The following is a 13,491-nucleotide window of genomic DNA, read 5'->3' on the forward strand; positions in this document are numbered from 1 at the left end:
CTATTTCCAGTGGTAAATAGGATACTAATAACCCTGTGGATGGATGTCTCTTGATATTCCTAATCAAATCCTTATAAAAGAAAAGTTTCTGGGTGATCATGTATTTGAAACCTGAGAGTAGTTTTTGTCAAACTAATGTACTAGTATATAATGAGATTGGCTGGTTGCTCCTAACTGGAGAAAGTGGAGGGCATTACTGATAAGCCAGGACTTCAAACTTCCAGTTTAAGCTTTGCATAAGTAACTGGAAAACTTCTTTTTGCCCTGAAAGAAGACCTTATGTCCTGCAGCTGTAGGGCTGATATTTCTGAAAACTAATCCAGACTCTCATCTTATTAGTGACTAAATCCCAAAACAAAATAAATTTCTCAGATGCTGTTAATGTGAGGGCATTGATTCAGACCTTGAAATTGTCTTTTCTTTTTTAATATATGTTTTTATTGCTTTTTCAGAGAGAGGAAGGGGGAGAGAGAGAGAGAGAGAGAGAGAGCTATCAATGAAAGAGAAACGTAAGATTTCAAAATCAATTCCCTGCCTCCTGCACGCCCCGTACTGGAGATTGAGCCTGCAACCCGAGCATGTGCCCTGACTGAAACCAAACCTTTTGGTGTATGGGTCCTTGCTCAATCACTGAACAACACCAGCCAGGCAGGGCCCTTGAAAACTTGAATAGAAATATAGGGAGTAAGATATGTACACATATAATACCTTAATAAAAAAAGAAAAAGGAAAAAGAAATATAGGGGAAGATCCTGTTGAAGATGGGACATCAAACCCCTAAATTCTGCTGAGTCTTCTTTGACAGTAGTCTGAAACCCCTTTCTGAGGAGTTCCACCCATGTCTGAGGAGATTAACCCAGCTTTGCCTGGAGAAACTATAATGACCTCCCCAGAGCTAGTCACTTTGCAAGTTGCTACCCACTCCCCCACACCTCTTCCCTTATAACTAGACTCAGGTCCCAGCAGGACTAGAAGGGTAAAGTCAATATTTAAACTATGGAGAGATGGACTACACATAAAAAAAAAAATAACATTTTTTAAACATACCTGGACAGAAATCTGGGGAATATGTGTGGGAATTAATGTGCTTGGATGAAGCATGGACCAAAAGTTGAAATGTCAGAACAGAACTGACATACTATAGTGGCAGGTGTCCAAAGAAAGGCTTAGGGAGAATTGACTGCTACAGTGGTATCATGTAAGATCTACTTGAACTGGAAGTGTTGAGAAGACACACCTTTCACCATGACTATGAGAAACAAATATGTGTGGGTTATCCCAATGTCCTTGAAGATCCTGTGGTTGTTCTTCCTTGTAGGTCAGAAATTATAGTGGGAGCTGTTCCCACTGAACTGATTTGTTCAATTCCATGGGGGATAGTTGGATGCCAGGACACCAGGAGCCAAATGTCAGCACTTAATTGCCAAAGATTGTGTAAAACTTTATTAATTCTTCTTTAAATGTTTGGTAGAATTCTCTGGTAAAATTATATGTTCCTGGAGATTTGTGTTTTGGGAGCTTTTAAATTATGAATTCAATCTCTTTGATGGTTATAGGGCCCTTCAGATTGTCTATTTAAGTTTGTTTGAGTTATGGTTGTTTGTGGTTTTTGAGAAACTGATCCATTTCTTCTAAGTTGTCAAATTTATGAGTGCAAAGTTGTCTCAAGTATTCCCCTGTTATCTTTTTAATGGTTGCAGGAACTCTGGATATATTCTCGATTTTATTCCTGATAATGCCAATTTTTGTCTTTCCTCATTTTATACTTATCAGTCTTATTAGAGATTTATCAATTTTATTGGTGTATTTTGGGCCTGAGAGTTCCTTTTTTTCTCTAAGAGATACTGAAGTGTATCAGGATCAGATGGAGCTGACAAGAAAACCAGCTAGAGCAAGTGGCCTGGTTTAAGAAATCTCTTTGTCCTTATGGATAAGACCTGACAAGCTCAGGAAAGGCCTGCATGGCAGTCTTGCAAACTCAGAGACCTAACGTAATCACAAAGGATGGTCTGAAATTAAACTTTAACTAAAAGCAGTTATGGTGGGCAGTTACATCCTAGGCCGGTATCTTCACTGACAAGGTCAACCTTTACCTTAACTGAGCCTATCTGTCTTTTTCATCTATGATAACAAATCCTTGAAATGTCTGGGTAACTTGTAACTTCCCTTTTCTGGACCTCTTGGGGCACAACCTAATGTGCCTGAGCGTCAGGACAGACACCACAAATTCCTTCAATTGTTATCATGTTAACTGTGGGTGCAGGAATGTGTCTATTATTTTACTTCTTATCCAATCCCAGGGGTTTCCCCGGCTTTGCTTTCTCTCACCTCTCTAATCTTCCACCAATAGAGTTCATGTAACCCACCAACATCCCCTCCTTTGATTGCTACGTATAAAAACAGATGAGAAACCGCCATTCTCTGGAGCATTATCTCAATCCCCCGAGGTTCTGCTTACTGGCAATTGTCGACAGTTTGGCTCAAATAAACTCATAAAAATTCTTTACAGGTTTGAATGTTTGTATGTTAATTTCAAAGGGCCAGCTTTTTTTTAAATGACTTTCTCTGTTGTGTTATTATTTTGAATTTCTTTGACCTTTGATATTATTTACTACTTCCTTTCTTCTGTTTGTTTTGGATTTCTTTTTCTTTTTCTAGTGTTTTGTTATAGGAAATTATATTACTCATTTGATCATTTTTCTTACTTCTAATGTAAGCAGTATTTTTATAAATTTCTTTCTCATCACTGCTTTAGAAGCATCCCCCATATTTTGCTATGTTTCTTTTTTTTCTCCATTTAGTTTTTGGAGTTTTAAATATCTTTTGAGAGCCATGGATTATTATGAACAGAGAAAAACAGGCTATGTAAGATTTATATTCTTTTAAATTTATTGTTGTTGTTTTTTACATGCAAAGTAGATTCTGTTGGTTGACTATGTTGTTTAGATTTTTTACGTTTTTGTTGATTTTTTTTTTTTTTTTTTTTTTGGCTAGTAGTTCTATTTGTTGCTCAGAAGGTAGTATTTAAGTCCCCTACTATAATCATGTCTATTTTTTATTATATCATTATGAGTTGTTGCTTCATATATTTTGAGTACTGTTGTTGGATGCATATACTTAGATCATTTTTGTTTAGCAGCTCTGTGAGTATCTAATTTTTAACTGGTATATTTAAAACACTTACTTTTAAGGTGATTATTGATGTGTATGGCATAAATGTGGCATTTTATTATTTGTTTTCTCTGGTTCTTTCCTGTTTCTTTTCTTGCCTATCTATGAAATACTTAAAATTTTTAAAGTGTTATGAATGCCAAATGTTTTTGAGTATATACCTTTGCATAGTTTTTCTGGTGGCCACTGTATCTATTACAATATATATTGTGACATACACTGAGTGGCCAGATTATTATGATCTCTGAACGCATAATAATCTGGCCACTCAGTGTGTGTGTGTGTGTATATATGCCCGGTGCATGAATTTGTGCATGGGTGGGGTCCTGTCAGCCTGGCCAAGGGGAGGGGACATGGGCAGTTGGCCGGCCTGCCTGCTGGTCGAACTCCTGGTCGAGGGGACAATTTGCATATTAGCCTTTTATTATATATGATATACACTGAGTGGCCAGATTATTGTGCATTCAGATATCATAATAATATGGCCACTCAGTGTATAAGTCTTCTGGTATCGATATTCTTAATGAAGTTTGGAAATATCACCTCCATTTAGGTAATTTGCCTTTCCCACTTTTAACTATTACTGCCTTAGTTATCAGTGTCAGGTTTTGTTTAAATTAGCAATAATCTTGCTTCAGATAAACCTTATTGGCTATGATACTGCCAATGCACAAAGCTGTTTCAATCATAAATGTAATTTATAAAACTAATGAAGAAAAGGATAGCCTATTGTATGCACCATATTTCTGTTCTTTCTGTTTTTCCTTATTTCTTCCTAATGTTCCAAGATTTATATCATTATCATTTCCTTTCTGATTTACTAACTTTCATTAGCCAGTCACTAAGGATAAGTCTGCTACTGACAAACTCTTTCCTTCTTTAGAGAATGTTTTGTCCTCATTTATTACTGAAGAGTTTCACCAGTTATAGAATTTGCAACATATGTTTTATTCAACAACTGAAAAATATCAGGTTACTTTTACTTCTTTGGCCTCCATGGCTTTTGATGAAAAATCTACTATCACTTGAATCTGTGTTCTCTATGGATAATGTGTCTCTTATCTCTGACTGTTTCAAGATTTTTATTTGTCTTTAGTTTTCAAAAGTTAAATTATGGTGTATCTTGGCAAGGATTTATTTCAGTTCATCTTGTAAACTGTTTACTCAACTTCTTGTAATTATGGATTGTATCTTTCACCAAATTTGGGAGATTTTACTTTTATTTCTCTAAATACTCTCTAGGTTAGCCCCACAGACTATTGTACCTACCGTGGTAATATGAACTTTGGCCTTTTTGTTCTTAAACCACTGGTCCTTGAGGCTCTGTTTATTTATTTATTCTATTTACTCTCTGATATTTAGATGGGGTGAATCCTATTGTTTGGTCCTCAAGATAATTGAATATATATTTTGTAATTTATCCTTTATTATTGAGCACATCCAATGACTTTCATTTCTACATTGTATTTTTCAGTTCTAAAATTTCCATCTGGTTAAGTAAAATATAATAATTTCTATTTCTTTATTGAGGTTTTCTGGTTTTCATTTGTTTGAAGAGAACTTGTAATGGATTGTTCAAAAGTTTTTGTGGCTACCTAAAATTTCAATATTTAATAATCCCACTACTTGATTCACCTTGATGTCCATAATGTTGATTATCTTTTCTTAAAGTTATTTTCTTGATTCTTGGTATAATAAGTAATTTTTAATGTATCTTGACATGTTGTGTATATGTTAGGAGACTCTGGATCTTATATTAATCTTTTATTTTAGCAGTAGTCACCTTTTTAGGTTTAGCATGTGGGTGGTTGGTCAAATCCATGGGCTCTGATTCCAATGGCAATTTTACTTTCAGAGCCTTTATTGTTATATTTTGCTCTGATTGGTTAATCTGGCACCACTGGGGATCCCATTAGTCCCTGTTGGTTCAGCCTGAATGGACAGAAGGGCAGTGTGATGTTTCCAGTGAAGGAGCAAGTGCCCCCATCTTCCTACTGCTCTAATGTTTCTGGGAAATGAGGGGAGTCTTTTTCTAGGAAGTGGAGGAGAGTCTTATCCATAAGGACAAAGAGATTTCTTAAACCAGGCCACTTGTTCTAGCTGGTTTTCTTGTCAGCTCCATCTGACCCTGTTATACTTCAGTATCCAGAGGAAAAGAGGCACTCTCAGGCCCAACAAGGGAGAGAGCCTCCACTGATAGCTTACTTCTGGCCAGGGTCCTAAATAATTTCCTTTGCTGGTGGTGGTGTCCAGCTCATTTGAAGTTGTCAGAAAAACTTCCTTTTATTTATTTTGTTTTATTTTATATTTTATTTTATTTTATTTTTTTTGTTAATCCTCACCCAAGGATGTTTTCCATTGATTTTTAGAGAGAGTGGAAGAGAGAGGGAAAGACAGAGAGAAACATCGATGTGAGAGAAACACATTGATTGGTTACCTCCTCCAGGAGTCCTGACCAGGGCCTGGGCTGGGGAGGAGCCTGCAACCAAGCTACATGCCCTTGACTGAAATTGAACCCAGGACCCTTTAGTCTGCAGGCCAACGCTCTATCCACTGAGTCAAACCAGCTAGGGCTGAAGGACTTCCTTTTATTTGTGGGAAGAATGAGCTGATTTTGTTGCTAGATCAGGTCAGGATGCACTGGGTCTGTGTGTACTTTCTCTGTTGAGGGGTGAGAGGGATGCAAGATTCCCTGTATGGTTCTTTTCATTCCAAATTAGATCAGTTCTTTTACCACCTCTCAGAGTTCTATTATGGTTGTCTCTTGGACCATTTTAGGGTTTCTAGTTCTGTTCAGTAGAGAGGGACAGGAAAGACAGGTCTACACCATCTTGTCTTTATCAGAAGTCCCTGGATATCATTTTAATATATCAAGGGGAGAAGGACAAATCTTACATTCAGTGTGCAAGTGTGTATTATGTAAACAAGTCTATAACAACAAGATATTCTGTGCTAGATAAACATTTTAATCTGTTGCATATGATAGAACATTATTTCTGAGATACATTTGTTAAACTTTCTATTTACTGAAACCCCTCAGTGGTTTAAAAATAACTGATTTGAAGATATCCAGATATGATGATGTTGTGAGTTCTGGTATTTAGACTTTCCCCTTATGCTTCTCCATATTATATTTGAACTTAACAACAACAAAAATGTCAAACACACAGAGAAGATAAATCTGTGTGGTTACTTTGCCCAAGGACCATTGTTATCCTCATGTCAGAACTTAAGGACATAGAAAAGTGAAGAAATTAGAATAAAAGAAGAAATATGGTGTGGAGAAAGGGGCCACATGCTAACCTGACAAGCTCAGGGAAGGCCTGCATGGCAGTCTTGCAAACTGAAAGATCTAAAGCAACCACAGAGGATGGTCTGAAATTAAACTTTAACTAAAAGCAGTTATGGTGGGTAGTCACATCCTAGGCTGGTATCTTCCCTGACAAGGTCAATCTTTACCTTAACTGAGCCTATGATAACATATCATTGAAATGTCAAGGTAATTTGTAACTTCCATTTTTTCTGGTCCCCTCAGGGCACAACCAAATGTCCTGGATGCCATTGACAAAGACCATAAATTCCTTCATTGTTACTGTTATCATGTTAATTGTTGTTTGTTAACTATCCTGTACCCACATAAGTAAAAGAAGTGTGTGTCTATCATTTTATTTATATCCAATCCCAGAGGTTTCTCTGAGTTGCTTTCTCCTGCCTCCTAATCTATCACCAATGGAGTTCATGTAACCCACTTACACCTCCTCCTTTGATTGTAATATGTAAAACACAGTGAAAAACTGTTATTCTCTGGAGCATTATCCCAATATGTTGAGAATCTGCTTCCCAGCAATTCTTGACATTTTGGCTCAAATAAACTCACAAAAAATCTTTACAGGTTTGAATGTTTTTATGTTAACAATGGATAATGTTTAGTAAAGAACTGCAAATCTGGAACGGTTGTAGAGAAGGAAGACATGGTCACATCAACACCTTAAATTGGATTTTGAGGACAAGCTAAAGATAGGAAGACAGAACAAAGAATTGTGGTAAGGGTGATGCTGGATGCAGAGCCACTGCTCACAAGGCTTTGGGTCACAGTAATAGACCCTAGTTCTTTATGTGCTAGATTTTCACCAGGGTAAGCAATGGAAAATGCCTCCCCCCCAAAAAAACAAACAAAAAAAACTGTGAGCATAGTAGAAGACACACCTGATGGCTACATATACAAACTGACTTTGGAATGAGCTAACTTGGGAAAATAAGTTTCTGAGTTGATGAAAATAACATTAATTCAACCTGAAAACTCATAAAATATACTAGAGGCCTGGTGCATGAATTTGTGCACAGGTGTGGTCTGGCCAGCCCACCCCAATGGGGGCTGATGGGGGCCAGACCAGCTGGGGGTGGGGACAGCAGGGGGGGCTATGGGTGGTTGGCCAGTGGACCATCTGGGGGGAGGAGCTGGGGGAGGTTGGGGGGCTGACCAGGGCCCCGATCAGGCTAGTTGGCTGCCGCAGTGTGTGCCATAGCGACCGGTCATTCTGGTCATTCCGGTGTTCCTGTTGCTTGGCTTTTATATATATAAATAGTAAAAATTATGCATATATTCAGAAAATTAAATAAAATGACAAATTTCCAATGACAGTAATTAAGAGAACCAAATATATTTTTACATAAAACATGCTGTCAGTGATCTGTTTGAACACCCTCTTAAAATCAACTTAATTTAGTTGATTTTAAATGCTAGCATCAAATGAGCAGTATTGAAATAATGGTATTTATTTTATAAGACCTTCTGGAAGTTTTATATTTATAGTTATGGCAAATGTATCTTAAAACATCCCAACAAGAACCTCATGCTAATCCCCACACATTCCTTACAATAGCAATTTTGAACACTGGGAATTATGATTCTATAGTCACAATGAGAGCAATGTGCTGTCAAAGAGGATAAAAGCAAATGATATACAGGTGGCTTGAGCATAGACAACTATGTGCTTACATCTGGGAAGTTTTCCAAAGGACAGGTTCTGAAAATCACATAGCATTGGCAATGGACCAGGTAGATAATCAGGCAAGCTCTGTGGTTCTATACCACTTACAATTTAGAGCAACTCAAGGGAGAAAACTCCAACAAGAAAATCATGGCAATAATTGAGCCATAATTATTAGCATTTTAAAGAGAACATTAAAATTAAACTCAATGTGCTGTATCTGTTCTCTTTAAAATTGGGACACCCTGTGGGAAGAAAGAACTCTGAGTAAAAAGTCATCCCAATTATAATGAAAACAAAGTAATTTTGAAAATCTGGAGGTCAGGTAAGGTGTGGTAGGGTCATTTCACTTCAATATTTCGATACAATTTAAAAGGTACGGCTATTTCTTGCCTAGAGACTTACAACATTCAGAGAAAATGAGTCATATTAAGATTCTTGGAATGCGTTTTGTACACATACTCAGGCTGCCATAACAAAATAGCATAGCCAAGGTGGCTTAAAGAAAGACACCATTTATTTCTGGAAGATGAAAGTCCAAGATCAGGTACCAGTCAATTTGGTTCTGGTGACAGCTTTCTTCCTGGCTTATTGCTGATCGTGTTCTCACTGTGTCCTCACATATTAGAAAGATAGGAAGGGAGAGAGACAGACATAGGGAGAGAGAGAGAGGGATATATATATATAGAGAGGCAGAGAATCTTCTAATAAGGTCACAAACCCTATCAAAATCATAAGGAGCTCACCTTATGATTTTATTCTACCTTAATTATATGTCATTGGGTGCTAGAACTTCAATATACATAGTTTAGGGCACACAATTCAATCCATGCTCATTTGAATAGTTTGTTTGAGTCAAAGTCTTAGTAGCGTTTATGGAACCCAGCATGTCTGGGGAGTATCTCTAGGTTCTGAGCTGTACCTCTGACATTTCTGCCCACTACATTTAAGCATCCTGACCTTCTTAAAATGTTAAATATATTATCCCTGTGGGGCCTTTTTGCACAGTGCTTTCTCTGCCTGCTTACATACTACCTTCAGTGCTTTGCCCATACTCTTCAATCAGATCTCTGCTCAAATGTAGCCTCATTATTGTTTTAGGTATTTATTGTTTATTTTCATTACCAGACTGTAAGTTCAATGAGGAGGCACACTGTTTTGTTCACTGTTTATTGTATAGTGACAACTAAATACATGTTTATTGAATGGATAAATGAATCTTAAATTAAGTCAAGAAGAAAAGATTTGGGGAACCAACTCTATTTTATTTACATGTCAAGGAAGACCTCAGTGACATTTCCTCATTTGTTTGTAGGTAAAAGTCTCGTGGCTCTGAGAGCCAGCTCATGTGGGAGGGTTATCCTCTCTATCTCTCTGGCCCTTCCAGTCTAGTGCATACTCATAAATCACACATCTATTTATTTTTTAGATATCCAGTGTACTCAGTAACTCATGGGAGCACACATTTATTCACATCTCCAGTTTGGGGCATACTCTCCAAAGCATTATGGGATGCCACTGTAAAGGAATCTCTCAAAGGGGGCTTCAATGATCACAGTCTTATCTCAGGAAATGCAAAGTTCAGGTTATCAAACAGTTAAAAAAGAACACTCAGTGATCTCGTTTGTAAAAAGGATAATTTACCTGTGACAGATTAAGTAAGAAATAATTTATTGGAAACCAGATAGTGAAACTGAATCCACTGATGGTCCATCCCTACTCTTTCAGGTGGTATGAACAATCTTAGTGACAGCAAGGAGCACCAAGAACAAACAAGGTAGCAGATTGACATATTTATAAAAACCCCTGCACTAACTACTGAACTAGAAGAATGGCTCCATCTTCCCCCATTTTAACATTCCTTTTTGTACTGTAATGGCTACCAGGTAGAGCTTGAAACCATATGAATAGCTGACACTATCCTATGTAAAGTATTGGATGGGGACAAGAAGAGATAAACCAAAGAACTTATGTACTTATATCCATAGCCCATGGACACATGCAATAGGGTGGTGAAGACCTGGGATGGGTGAGTAGGGGCTTGGAGGAGAGAGGTAAAGGGGAGGGGATATGATATATCATAATATTATCAACAATAAAAATATGTTTAAAAAGATAGTATCAGAATATAGTAAATGTTCATAATTATCAAACTCAGCATTTTAAAAATTTATAATCCAAAGTTCATTCTCTTGTCATTTCTTGTTTATCCATCATCTCAAAAAACACTTTTCACAGTTCCCTAAGATTCCTTAAAGGTGAAATATGGGCAACCAAACTCAAATATGCTGTTTGTCTTGGGTGCACATGGTGTTCCCTATTACAATATATTGGCATAGGGAAGCAATTATAAAAAGGCACACATGGAGCATCATTTCCAAATTTGGCGAAGTTTGAACCCAATTAAACATAATGAGCCATCTTATTTATCTCATATCTGTCAGTCAACTATATAAACTCATTCTTACTAGACAAGGTAATTTAGACCCAGCATTTAAAATCGCCCAAGTATTTATGTCCATATAGTCAATTCGTACGATGTTGCTAACTTTTTAACAAATAACATTAACTTTTAACTTGTAAGATGACATATGTCTTACTAAAAAATGCCATCATTAGTTTTATTGATTGCAGAGAGGAAGGGAGAGGGAGAGAGAGAAACATCAATGATGAGAATCATTGATTGACTGCCTCCTGCACACCGCTACTGAGGATCATGCTTGCAACTGGGACATGTGCCCTGACCTGGAATCAAAACTTGACCTCCTGGTTCATAGATGATGCTCAACAGCTGAACCACATCAGCTGGGCACCATCAATTTTTACATAATGCATTTTGTTATTTGTTTTATAAAGACCATGCACAATGCATGAGAGGCAAATAGAATAGACTTGGGGATGACAGGAATCTAAAATGTTCCAGAAGGTTGTAAAAGGAATGAAAAGTTACCAACTTGGTGTCCTCAATGTTAACTGCCAGCATATTTATCAATAGAACTTTTTTTTGTTGTTGTTCTCAAAACTATCCCAGTTTGAATGTTAAATTATGTTGACACTTGATATGAGGCATCAAACTATTGAACTATTCATTTTCTAGTCCAATAGCACAAAGTAAGGAATGCAGGTACAGTTGTGAGAGTATTCATAATATCTAACTTGTTAAAGTAAGCGAGTGTAACATAAATCTCCTCTCATTCTTTCTTCTGCTTTTTCCTTTTGGGAAAAATAGACAAGAGCATAAGACCCTTGGGAATTGAAGTTGAAATTTAAGTGAGGCTCACTGGGGATAAATTATGCCCAAGTATATTTCTTATAGTGTGAGTGATAAAATGTGTGAACAGAGAAAGTTTTAAAATCTTTACAAACTAAGTAGACAATTTAATGCATGGAATTTTACGAATACCGAAAATACCCAGAAATTTGAATAAGTAAAAAAAAGATTTACAAACAGCTTCTCCGGTGATCAAAAACCTTATAGAAAGATATTGTTTTTTCATCTATATGCACAGGAAATTCTTTCTAATGATAAAGTGATCCCCAATGTTAGGCCAAACCAAGGAACTATTTTCTGTGATTCACACAAATACAAGGAGAGGAAAGGAAAGCTGGTGGCGGCTACTCCCCCTCTGGGTTTTGCTTCAGAATGAGAACTGCTCCTTCAAGTCTCAGCCAGGAGACTTCCATTATGATTTTAAGTTCAACTATTGTTGTCATCTTTCCAAAAGAAATGAACATTTTAGTTCTGCAAATCGAGAAACAAATGCCCTTGTGCTTTGCCTGGGTTCACTGGGAATAATTCTCTAATCTGGAGTGAGATAATGCTGAATAAAATTAGTTTGACAACAGGAAAATGGGTACTATGAAAAGAATAATTATTTCTTTTTCTCTTTCTACTATTTAATTATTTGGAATCATTATCTTTTGTGTTATATTTGAGATTTTTTTTTCTACCAAGGAAATAGGTTGTTCTGCAGATACAATAGAAAATAATGGCTAGAATTAGAGCTTTTTTAAATGTCCTAAATATGCAGATTTCACTTTAACAAATTACATGTGAGCCATTCTTCTAACAATTTGTTTGAAATGCTGTATGAAATTGCCTTGATATTAGAAAAGAAAAATCTTGTATATTTATAGATACAATATATATTCTTATTGAAGTAAGAAATAATACAGATATGTGAATTATGGCAGCTCATTGTGTAAAATATGTCTTTTTAAGGGTGTTATTCCATACTCATGCAATTTGGGGGCAGGGGGGCATGAAACTGGAAAACCATAAAGGCAGCAAACTTTTTGAACAATCAGGCCAGAAAAAAATGAAGGGAAAAAAGAAATGAGAGAGAGAAAGAGAGAGAGAGAGAGAGAGAGAGAGAGAGAGAGAGAGAGAGAGAAGTAGAAAGAGAGACAATAAGACAGAGACAAAGGAAGACACAGTGACAGAAACAGAGACAGAGGAAAAAGGCAAACAAGCATCACAGTCAAGGATTTTGAAAAGTAAATGATAGTAGAAGTGTATGATATGTATGCAAAGAGGAAGGATAACATTAATTGAGAAAGAAATAGAAAATTCATTTGAAATAAATGTAGTAATAATATTTAAGTCCAAACATGATTTATTTCAAAAATAATAAATCTAGTCCAACCAGGAAAAGATAAGGAACAAAGCAGACACAAAACATTAGAGAGGGTATGGAAAAGAACCAAAGATACAGAAGAAACTAAATAAATCAAATAATTCATTGGTTTCTCCAATTCGATTGAAAGCTGAAAATGATAAGTGAGTTTCTGGGAAAGTGCAAATGGCTAAAATCAACACATAAAGTCACAGAAAACATAAACAGACCACTTCTGTGAGAGAAACTGAGCATGTTCAAAAACTAAGCAGCATCCTGATCACCACTGCATCTCTAAAATCCTGCAAAGAACAAGAACCAGAGGTTATTGAAGGTGAATTTTATCAATATCCCAAGGAATTGATCATGCTGGTGCTATTTAGATTTGTCTGGAGCAGTGAGAGCAAAGAAAAAGTTCAAAACTATTAAAAAAAATCAAACATATCCTTGCTTTCAAACCCAGACACATCAGTACAAAGAAAGAAAACTCATTTAAAAATATTGATTTAAGTCTCAAATAAAACAGACCCCAGCATAAAACTAAATTAGGAAATACCATAGAAAACTGGAGTTCTTTTCCAGAATAAAGACTGACTTAATATTAAGAAATATATGTATATAATATAGTATAAAACATATACTAGCATAAAAGCATGCAACATGATAAAAAACTGGTATAAAATATATTAGTAAGTGTAAATACATAAGGAAAG

This window comes from Plecotus auritus, assembly GCF_963455305.1.
Source record: "Plecotus auritus genome assembly, chromosome: 5".
Lineage (NCBI taxonomy): Eukaryota > Metazoa > Chordata > Mammalia > Chiroptera > Vespertilionidae > Plecotus > Plecotus auritus.